Here is an 11487-nt window from a genome sequence, read left to right as displayed (position 1 = left end):
CAGCAGGAGGGCAACACCTCATACATGATCTTCCCTGTCCCTGGATGAAGGAGATCTCATACTAATGGGAACCCCAGCAAGGGGTCGCTTCTGTGCAGGAACACGATGAGATGGTGGCAAGGATTGATCATATATGAAATATATATAGAATGAAATCCAAGGTTGAAAAACAGTCCTATGACTTGGGTGAATTCAATATGGAATCTAATGAAGAGGATTTTGTAATGGTGTAAAGGGGAGATGAAGTGCACTTGTAGAAAATAACCACTAGGTGGCAGATCTGACTTACTAACCACCTGCTGGAATCTGCAGAATCTTTTTTAAACTCAAATACAAGGGCATAACTGTTGAGAAGCCAAAATTGCCGGGGAATGTGGTTTGTGAGGCAGAGAGGGCCCAGTGGGGTGTTTTATTTGATTTCCATAATAAACAAATGAAATCAAAATGACAGCAAATATTATGCAGATAAAGAAAAATACTGCATTCAACACAATAGCATGTTATGATCATAACATTCAATGAAAAAATGTAGAAAAATGATCTAAAATGAACTAAGCCAGTTGATGTAAATGCAATAAAAAGAAAAGAAAGAAAAAGCCCATTATCATCTGGAATGCCGGACTACCCAATAAACATTTTACAATTGAAGAAACCCAAGTATTTGACTACTAGTACTGTAGTTGCAGATCTCAAAAAAAGAGACCAAATAAGCCCAAAAGAATCTATGGAATGACTTGCTTTTGTTTTAGCTATTAAGGCTTCTTGCCAACTAAGTTGGTTCATATAAGAAAAGTGTCCGATAATGAGGGAGATTCTTTTGGCAACCAAGAATTAAATAAAGCTTTCCTGGAAGCAGCTAGAAATAAAGTAGTCAGTCATTTACTCTCGTGGGAAATAGAATTTATCTGATGGGCGAATTTGTCCCGTTTCACATCGACATGAATTTCGCGCGAAATTCGCAAAACTGGCGAAAAATAATAGCGTCAAAATGGGCGCCGGCGTCAAAATTGACACCATTTCAGTCAATGCATCCGTTTATTGTCGCCAGTGTCGCTGCAAATTTGCAAATTTATTTGCTGGCAGCGAAACTGGCAAATTCGCCTCAAATTCACGCCTGGTGAATAAATTCGCCCATCACTAGTGTTGACTGATCAGCAGTTTTAATATTTGTTTATGAAATTTTTTTATTCCCAAATGTTGAGGATCCTAAAATTATGTTGCTGTGGGGCCAATAATTTATAGTCTTGGCAGTGCTCAAAAGATTTTGCACGACCCCTAGTCTCCTATTTTAAGCGTTTACCACAGTTGTTTCTTCCGCTGTACACTTTATATATATATAATACACAAAAGCCATGAATATCTTGTAAATTATATCCTTATAAACGGTGAGTTCTGATGTCATCGGTGAGTTCTGATGTCATCAGTTATAAACGGTGAGTTCTGATGTCATTTCTGTCACATGACTCACTGAAACTTGTGTATTATAATAAATAAAGTACCCCCTGTTGCAAAATATAAGGATATTAGAAGTTACCTCGGAGTTCCATGACCTGTATAAAAGCACTTGGCCTTCGGCCTCGTGTTTTTATATGGTCATGAAACTCCTCGGTAACTTATAATATCCTTATATTTTACAAGAGGGGGTACTTTATTCACTATATATATCTAAGATAGACACTTATGACTAAGTAGCGGATGATATGAAACTCGTAAAGGTGGGGCCAGTATGTACCATTTTAATGTGATATTTAATAAATTAAAAAATGTTTAACTTTATTTGAGTCTTGCGATGCACCGAATCCACTATTTTGGATTTGATCAAAACCCTGAATCCTTCGTGAAAGATTCAGCCGAATACCGAACCCTAATTTGCATATGTGAATTAGGGGTGGGTTGGAGGGAAGGGGGAAACATTTTTTAATTCCTTGTTTTGGGACAAAAAGTCACGCGATTTCCCTCCTCCCCCTAATTTGCATATGCAAATTAGGATTCAGATTCAGTTCGGCCGGGCAGAAGGATTCTACAGAATCCAAATCTATGGTTCTCTGTAACAACCACCTTTATGAAGTCTTCTAGTCTAACAGAGATGAATGTATTTGCTAGTTTATCCTCTCCCAGTTCAGTCCTATTTAATTAAAGGGTAACTTGGACCAGCTGTGGGAATTACAGAGAATAATCAGAAGTGATGCATGTAAAAGCCCTGTCTTGTATATGAACTCGTCTTTCCTCATTGGTGTGGTGTTCACACTCCGCGGTTTGTTGAAAAGATGTTCCCAAAATGAAACAGAAATAAATCCAAGCGTTTCAGGAAAGGTTACAAAGTCTTTCTGATGTTCAGGGGCCCCACTAGCTCATAGTGAGAGACAGACTGAAAGGGAGAGAAGATTTGGAATAATAGTGAGTCTTCCCCTCCCAGAACCTCTCTTGCTACAATCACTTGTTGTACGGGCTTTGGCCTAGAAGGTGCTCCCACACCCAATCATTAAAGATCCATAGAAGTGATTCTGTGCAACTTCTTCTGTACATTCCTGGACCGATAAGACTCCCCATTGGTTTTGACTCTACCCTAAAGCACTGATCAAATTTACTTGGAGGAGGAGCCCCACTATTGATGTCACCAGGTGGGAGGAGCCCATGGTACAAAGGCGCAGGGGATGAGGATGCAGGTCTAGAATCAGTTCCAGCCTGACCCACCACTAGGTGTAACCTGACCCAGAAGCCCCCTTTTAGTGACCTAAACTCACATGGGTTTAGGGTAGTGATGGGCGAATACATTCGCCAGACATGAATTTGCGTCGAATTTCTGCAAGCAAATTAATTAGTGAAACTGTGGAGAAAATTCCTCAGCGGAAAATCCACCACGTCAAAAAAAATGGACGCATGTCAAAATAGTCGCCCGCATAATAATTGTCGCGTGTAATTATTCGGACACCTGTTGACTTTAATGCATTGGGACCAAATAGTGGCGTGTATAAAAATGGTCGATCGCGTCAAAATTGGCGTGCATCAATTTTGGCGCAAATTTTTCACTAGTTTAGGGCACATTTTCATTAACTTATTACTAGGGGTAGTTCACCGTTCAGCTAATGTTATAGAATGTGCTATTTCCTGCAACTTTGCAATTTGTGTTCATTATTTATTTCTTATTGTTTCTGAATTATTTGCCTTCCTCTTCTGGCTCTTTCCATCTTTCAAATAGGGGTCACAGACCCCACAGCCAATAATGTATTGCCCTGTAAAGATACAATTTTATTTGTTTATGAAGATTCTCATACAGTGCTGTTTCGGCACCTCTCCCTGGAAGGTTTGATAACACCTCAAAGCTCCAATTTTACTAATACAAGCAACACCAGCTTCAGGACATCCTTGTGGATTATCATAAACAGATTATACTGATTGGAGCGATATTCCCGAAAAAAACATCTTGTTTACAAGTTATTCTGAATTGAGAAAGCCACTTGGATGAGCGGTGAAATGTCTTCAATAGTGATCGGCGAATCTGTGCTGTTTCGCCAAAAAACTTCCTAATTTACCAAAAATATTAGCAAATTGGCGAAAAATTCACAAATGTTTTTTTGTGGCGCCACAGTTTTGCGAATTTATTCGATGTGGGCGAAACACGGGAATTCATCGCAAATTCGTGCTTGTCGAATTAATTCCTCCATCACTAGTCTTCAAGGAAAAAACTCAGCAAGTCCAGTTGATTTGACTTATTTCTTCAGTAACAATAATTTTATTGTAATTGTTAATTTTTCTTATCCATCTTCCTATTTATGTCCTCTCCTAATCATAGTCCGGTCTCTCATTAAAACTGCTGCCTGGTTGCTAGGGTAAATAAGACCCTAACAACCAGATAGCTGCTGAAATACCAAACTAAAGAGCTGCTGAACAAAAAGATAACTTTAAAACCACAAAAAAAAAACATCAATTGCAATTCGTCTCAGAATCAAACGAAAATTTAAAGGTGAACAACTCTTTTAATCAGTCTCAGAAGCTCTGAGATATATGGGAAAGTAATAAGGGGTGAGGTGGAAACTAGTGATGTGCAGGTCGGGCTTTTCCTGACCCGCATCGGCCTGCTACCCGCCCGCCCACCACCCGCGTCAGCCTGAGCCCGACTTCTGGGTTCCTTTTATAGACCTGCGCCACCCCTTTTGTGACATCATCAGCGGGGCAGGACGGGGCGGCGCGCATCTATAAAAGCTTTACCCAGAAGTCAGAAGCTAGCATTTGAAAGGTCGCAGGCAGGGAGAGCAGTCAGAAGAGCTCAACCCGCCTGCGACCCGGAAAGAAGCATGCGAGGTCGGCCTGAACACGCCTGACCTGCGGGTAAACATCACTAGTGGAAACCCTAAACCTGAGACTTTTCTCCTTTGAATGGCTGCCCCCATGGCTACACAGCAGTTTGTTTATATGAACTATAGTAGTACTTACCTGTTATCTACTGTGTATCCTGTGCTTGAATGGCTGCCCCCATAGCTACACAGCAGCTTGTTTATATAAACTATAGTAGTACTTATCTGTTATCTGCTGTGTATACTGTACTTGAATGGCTGCCCCATGGCTACACAGCAGCTTGTTTATATAAACTATAGTAGTACTTATATGTTATCTACTGTGTATCCTGTGCTTGAATGGCTGCCCCATGGCTACACAGCAGCTTGTTTATATAAACTATAGTAGTACTTATCTGTTATCTACTGTGTATCCTGTGCTTGAATGGCCGCCCCCATAGCTACACAGCAGCTTGTTTATATAAACTATAGTAGTACTTATCTGTTATCTACTGTGTATCCTGTGCTTGAATGGCTGCCCCCATGGCTACACAGCAGCTTGTTTATATAAACTATAGTAGTACTTATCTGTTATCTACTGTGTATCCTGTGCTTGAATGGCTGCCCCCATGGCTACACAGCAGCTTGTTTATATAAACTATAGTAGTACTTATCTGTTATCTACTGTGTATCCTGTGCTTGAATGGCTGCCCCCATAGCTACACAGCAGCTTGTTTATATAAACTATAGTAGTACTTATCTGTTATCTGCTGTGTATACTGTACTTGAATGGCTGCCCCATGGCTACACAGCATCTTGTTTATATAAACAATAGTAGTACTTATCTGTTATCTACTGTGTATCCTGTGCTTGAATGGCTGGTTTATATAAACTATAGTAGTACTTATCTGTTATCTACTGTGTATCCTGTGCCTGAATGGCTGCCCCCATGGCTACACAGCAGCTTGTTTATATAAACTATAGTAGTACTTATCTGTTATCTACTGTGTATCCTGTGCTTGAATGGCTGCCCCCATGGCTACACAGCAGCTTGTTTATATAAACTATAGTAGTACTTATCTGTTATCTACTGTGTATCCTGTGCTTGAATGGCTGCCCCATGGCTACACAGCAGCTTGTTTATATAAACTATAGTAGTACTTATCTGTTATCTACTGTGTACCCTGTGCTCACTCGCCCTACCCAGCAAAGCAGTTCAGGTTGTAAAACTTAAAATCAGTTTAAGATTAAACATGTTTATTCAAACTGGTACAAACATGTTGGAGAATGCATAAAGGTATAACAGTCGGTTACAATACCATATAGCTGGGTCTTCCAAGGTGCGTCTGGAGTCAGTGGTGGCCCAGTGGTTTCTTTTCATCACCTTCCACTCGAGAGATTTATAGATATTACAGTGGACTGGATCATGAAGTTCAACAGCCGTGTAGCAGTTCATTTGATAACATGAATCATTGCTTGGATAATAATAATCTGGGAGAACATCAAACTCAAGAATTCTGCTCCCCTGGGTTCTGCCCTGGGATGATTTGATAAATACACAAAAACTGAAAACAACTCATACAAATGTGTCTGGTTACATTTTTCAACTTCAACGCATAACTTGGCATATGTGAAACTATTCTTTGTACAGGAAAGTGTCAGGATCTTGTTAAAGGGGAACTTTCGCGAAAAGGAAAATTATAAGCTTCCTCATGCTGAAGTAAGAAACTTTCTAAATACAATCAATTAAATATTCTGCATTGTTTCCTGAAATAAGTTTATCTTTTCTCTCCCACTCTCAGCATCTGTTTCTCTTCATTTTCTATTCATGCAGAAGTTGGGATGAATGATCCAATATATCAGTGCTTCCTAGCAGATGTATTAGAACCAGGCCCAGATTTGAGGCAATGCCGCATAGGCCCGGGCATAGGGCGGCATGCCGCCTAGCCGCACAAACAGTTTTTTGCTGGATCACTAGCGCAGAACGTCTAGTGCTCTGAAACCATGCTAAGAGGATGCGCATATCTTTAGAGAGGGAGGGAGCAACGGAAGACTCCGGCCTCTGGGTGCCCTCAGGGCAAATCCAGCCCTGATTAGAACTCACTCATATAACCAAATCTAACAAAATAACTGCATAATCCTGCATGTAGAGAGACAGGATTTCTGGTGATTTTAATTGAGTGAGCTCTAATACATCTTCTAGGCAAAAGGTTGACACTGGTAAAGTCATTAGATCATTTTAAAAGAATCAGGGACAGTTCTAATTCGTCATGTGTTTAAAGCATAGGTTTCAAAACCAGGGGAGCCAGGGTTCTGGAAGTTGATGGGGGTCAGGTACACAAAAGCTCCCTCCCAGCCCCCCACTCAAAATGATCTTCTGTAGGGCCTGGTTTAAAGTGATCCTGACACATTATTGTCTGTTCTAAACTGTTCTAAAAACTAAGAATAAAGGACATGTTTGAATTGGGTCTTGTAAGTGAAGAACATTGATCAAAATTGTAACCAATAACAGAAGGTGAGGAACAAAGACATGTATATGGCAGTACAATCCGGCAGATAGGCTACAAATCTTTTCTCTCCGGCACACACTTGCGCATGCTTCCAAGGGATCCGCCATGTTCCATGAAATCACAATAAGATTACGGTTCTCCTCAATAAAAGATCCTATTGCACTGTCCGCTCTTGGTAATAATATCACTCACACACTCCCTTGTTCAATCGCTTCACATTCATTCACCCTGCTCGCAGCGCCAGTTTGTGTAAGGCCAAACCCAAGAGCTTACAGGAGACAAACACCAACTAGTAGCATAAAATGAGATTTATTAGCAGGGCATTTTGGTACTTACGTTCAGACAGGCTTTCACATCTTCAGCAAATACAGATTTTATACACATTCATTTTTGCAGGCAGACCCGTCAACAGCCATGTAAAGCATTCCACTAGCGAAAAATACAACCCCAGTTGCCATAGACACAGTCCAGAACCTTGCACCACCTTCCGGTTCTAGCAGCCTGGCGTAAGCTCTATGCCCCCCTGCCCTACTCTGGATAGTAATTTTATTTGGTCCCTGCTTCAGGATGTTCCCACTGGACCTAAAATGTCACTTCCACCCTATCTTGGCTTAGCCATGGCCTCTAGGCCACTACCTCCTCGTTGGGGTCTGGGCTACCCATGCTAGCTACCACCCTAGTACCTACTACCTAGTACTTCTTACTATACCAAATAAAGCAGCAGCACTCCGGTATTGTTGAAAATAGTGAAAAACTTTACTAAAATGCCTTAGGCAACGTTTCGGGCTACGCAGGCCCTTTGTCAAAAACGTTGCCTAAGGCATTTTAGTAAAGTTTTTCACTATTTTCAACAATACCGGAATGCTGCTGCTTTATTGATATATGCATAGTTTGCCCTGGCAGGGGGTACAGCTTGCACCTGGGGCTGCAAGGAGCCTAATCCGCTTTTGAAGCACACTTGAGCTACATTCATTAGTACTTCTTACTAGAGACCCTCACTCTACCTGATCCTGATCCAGCCAATATCCAGGAGAAGAATAACCATACCCTGTGTACTCTATCTCCCTCTAGTGGCTGGAGTGTAAACCACAACTAAGCTTACATTACTTTATAACACTCTACATTCTACATTCTAGCACGTTACAATTAAAAAAAAAAAGGGGGGGTTGTGGGTGCACTCCAAGATGGCTTATCAACTTTATGATCATAACTTTACAAAAACAGGGGTTTTTAGTTGCAAACACATGCACTTGCATATATACTGAATTACTTGTGAGACGGGACCAGGGAATGTGCATTGATTAATTGGCCAAATCAGTAGGACTTCCATTGTATTTAAACACATTTTAACTTAGCCTTGGAGTGCACCCACAACCCCCCTTTTTATGTAATTATTCCCATTACTTTTGTTTTAACCACAGATTTATAACATTAGCACATTTACTTCACATCACTGTGTACCCACTTACATGCTTATATTGTTAACATGTCCCTGAAATTACTGGAGTAAACAGTTCTCCTTATACAAAATCATTTGGCTTTAAGAAAAAAATATAAATAAAAATGATTTGTATAAAAGAAATGGAATATGCAGTATTATTTATACTATCACATTTGGGTCACTGTCATATAGTATATGTCATTTCAGAAAATGGTTACGTTTTAATTGAGGTTACAACTAAGGCCCTTAATAAATATGCTGATGCTCAGTAACACCGGAGTCTGATACACCGAGCAAAACAGTCTAACCTTTAAATAGATTTTGCAGCGTTCCGGTAGAAAATTCCATTTCAAAGTTGTCTTCTGGTCTTCCGTTAAATTAAAAATCCATCAACCTAAATCAAAAATATGAAAATTATTCTTTGAAAAAAAAATTTCTTGAGGTTAAAAGAAGCAATGATTTATTCTTGAAAATATGACAGTCCTTAAACAAGTTTTTGATTTGTATATACTGAACATGGAACTGCAATGGAACACAACTCAAGCAGATCTGAAACGTACGATGTACAAGCTTAGTTTCTCGAATGGAAGTTAAACATACAGAACATATAGAGAGATGGTGCCTATAGTAACAGTGGGATAATAGTCTCTAGGAAGGGAGTGTGACTGTGGGATAGCAGGTATAGTAGGGAGAGATGGTGTCTATAGTAACAGTGGATAATAGTCTCTGGGAAGGGAGTGTGACTGTGGGATAGCAGGTATAGTAGGGAGAGATGGTGCCTATAGTAACAGTGGATAATAGTCTCTGGGAAGGGAGTGTGACTGTGGGATAGCAGGTATAGTAGGGAGAGATGGTGTCTATAGTAACAGTGGATAATAGTCTCTGTGAAGGGAGTGTGACTGTGGGATAACAGGTATAGTAGGGAGAGATGGTGTCTATAGTAACAGTGGGATAATAGTCTCTGGGAAGGGACTGTGACTGTGGGATAGCAGGTATAGTAGGGAGAGATGGTGCCTATAGTAACAGTGGATAATAGTCTCTGGGAAGGGAGTGTGGCTGTGGGATAGCAGGTATAGTAGGGAGAGATGGTGCCTATAGTAACAGTGGGATAATAATCTCTGGGAAGGGAGTGTGACTGTGGGATAGCAGGTATAGTAGGGAGAGATGGTGCCTATAGTAACAGTGGATAATAGTCTCTGGGAAGGGAATGTGACTGTGGGATAGCAGGTATAGTAGGGAGAGATGGTGCCTATAGTAACAGTGGGATAATAATCTCTGGGAAGGGAGTGTGACTGTGGGATAGCAGGTATAGTAGGGAGAGATGGTGCCTATAGTAACAGTGGATAATAGTCTCTGGGAAGGGAATGTGACTGTGGGATAGTAGGTATAGTAGGGAGAGATGGTGCCTATAGTAACAGTGGATAATAGTCTCTGGGAAGGGCGTGTGACTGTGGGATAGCAGGTATAGTAGGGAGAGATGGTGCCTATAGTAACAGTGGATAATAGTCTCTGGGAAGGGAATGTGACTGTGGGATAGTAGGTATAGTAGGGAGAGATGGTGCCTATAGTAACAGTGGATAATAGTCTCTGGGAAGGGAGTGTGGCTGTGGGATAGCAGGTATAGTAGGGAGAGATGGTGCCTATAGTAACAGTGGGATAATAATCTCTGGGAAGGGAGTGTGACTGTGGGATAGCAGGTATAGTAGGGAGAGATGGTGCCTATAGTAACAGTGGATAATAGTCTCTGGGAAGGGAATGTGACTGTGGGATAGCAGGTATAGTAGGGAGAGATGGTGCCTATAGTAACAGTGGGATAATAATCTCTGGGAAGGGAGTGTGACTGTGGGATAGCAGGTATAGTAGGGAGAGATGGTGCCTATAGTAACAGTGGATAATAGTCTCTGGGAAGGGAATGTGACTGTGGGATAGTAGGTATAGTAGGGAGAGATGGTGCCTATAGTAACAGTGGATAATAGTCTCTGGGAAGGGCGTGTGACTGTGGGATAGCAGGTATAGTAGGGAGAGATGGTGCCTATAGTAACAGTGGATAATAGTCTCTGGGAAGGGAATGTGACTGTGGGATAGTAGGTATAGTAGGGAGAGATGGTGCCTATAGTAACAGTGGATAATAGTCTCTGGGAAGGGAGTGTGACTGTGGGATAGCAGGTATAATAGGGAGAGATGGTGTCTATAGTAACAGTGGGATAATAGTCTCTGGGAAGGGAGTGTGACTGTGGGATAACAGGTATAGTAGGGAGAAATGGTGTCTATAGTAACAGTGGATAATAGTCTCTGGGAAGGGAGTGTGACTGTGGGATAGTAGGGAGAGATGGTACCTATAGTAACAGTGGGATAATGGTCACTGGGAAAGGAATGTGGCTGTGGGATAGCAGGTATTGTAGGAAAAGATGGTGCCTACAGTAAAGGCCCCCATACATGGGTCTATAAAAGCTGCCGACAGACCGATTCGGCAGCTTATTGGCCCGTGTTTGGCCATCCGACGGGCTTCCCTGATCGATATGCTGCTACCTTAAAGTTACTATAAAAGGTAACTTTACGGTGAACCACCCCTTCAAGTAACCAAAGAAATAGACACTAGTTATGATGTGCAAGCACTAAAATGGGAACTCCGAGGTGACCTGTAATATCCTTACACTTTGTATGATAGTAACTTTTTGAAAAATTTGAAGGTTGGGATATATAGTGAATAATGTACCCCCTGATATAAAATATAAGGATGTTACAAGTCACTGAAGACCATATAAAAGCACAATGCCAAAGGTTGAGTCATCGAAGAGGGTGCAATTATTTTTTTATTTCAGTGAGTCATCTGACAAATTGCATCACTGACCACCAGTTATAACAGATGACATCACTGAGCACCAGTTATAACAGATGACATCACTGAACACAGCCAATGACATGGAGAAGGTGTTTCACGTACTTTGCTATGGAAAGCACAAGAGCACATTGGCGTCAAAGTCCTGTGGGCTTTAATGTACAACAAGCCTGGAGGGTGCCAATCTGTTAGACACCAGCCAATGAACAAAAACACCAACTGTATGCTCTGAGTTGATGCTTCTCCTTTCCAAAAATGAACCAACCTGAGGTTCATTGTTGGGAAACCCTATACCACCATTTTTCTTCTTGGGCTGGGTGCATGTGCAGTAGAACAATTTCCATAAGTATAGTACTACTCATGCCCCACCCCAAGACTAGAGATGTCGCGAACTGTTCGCCGGCGAACTTGTTCGCGCGAACA

Source organism: Xenopus laevis, chromosome 9_10S, assembly GCF_017654675.1.
Source record: "Xenopus laevis strain J_2021 chromosome 9_10S, Xenopus_laevis_v10.1, whole genome shotgun sequence".
In the NCBI taxonomy this organism is placed as follows: Eukaryota; Metazoa; Chordata; class Amphibia; order Anura; family Pipidae; genus Xenopus; species Xenopus laevis.
Note: the sequence above shows the minus strand (reverse complement) of the source record.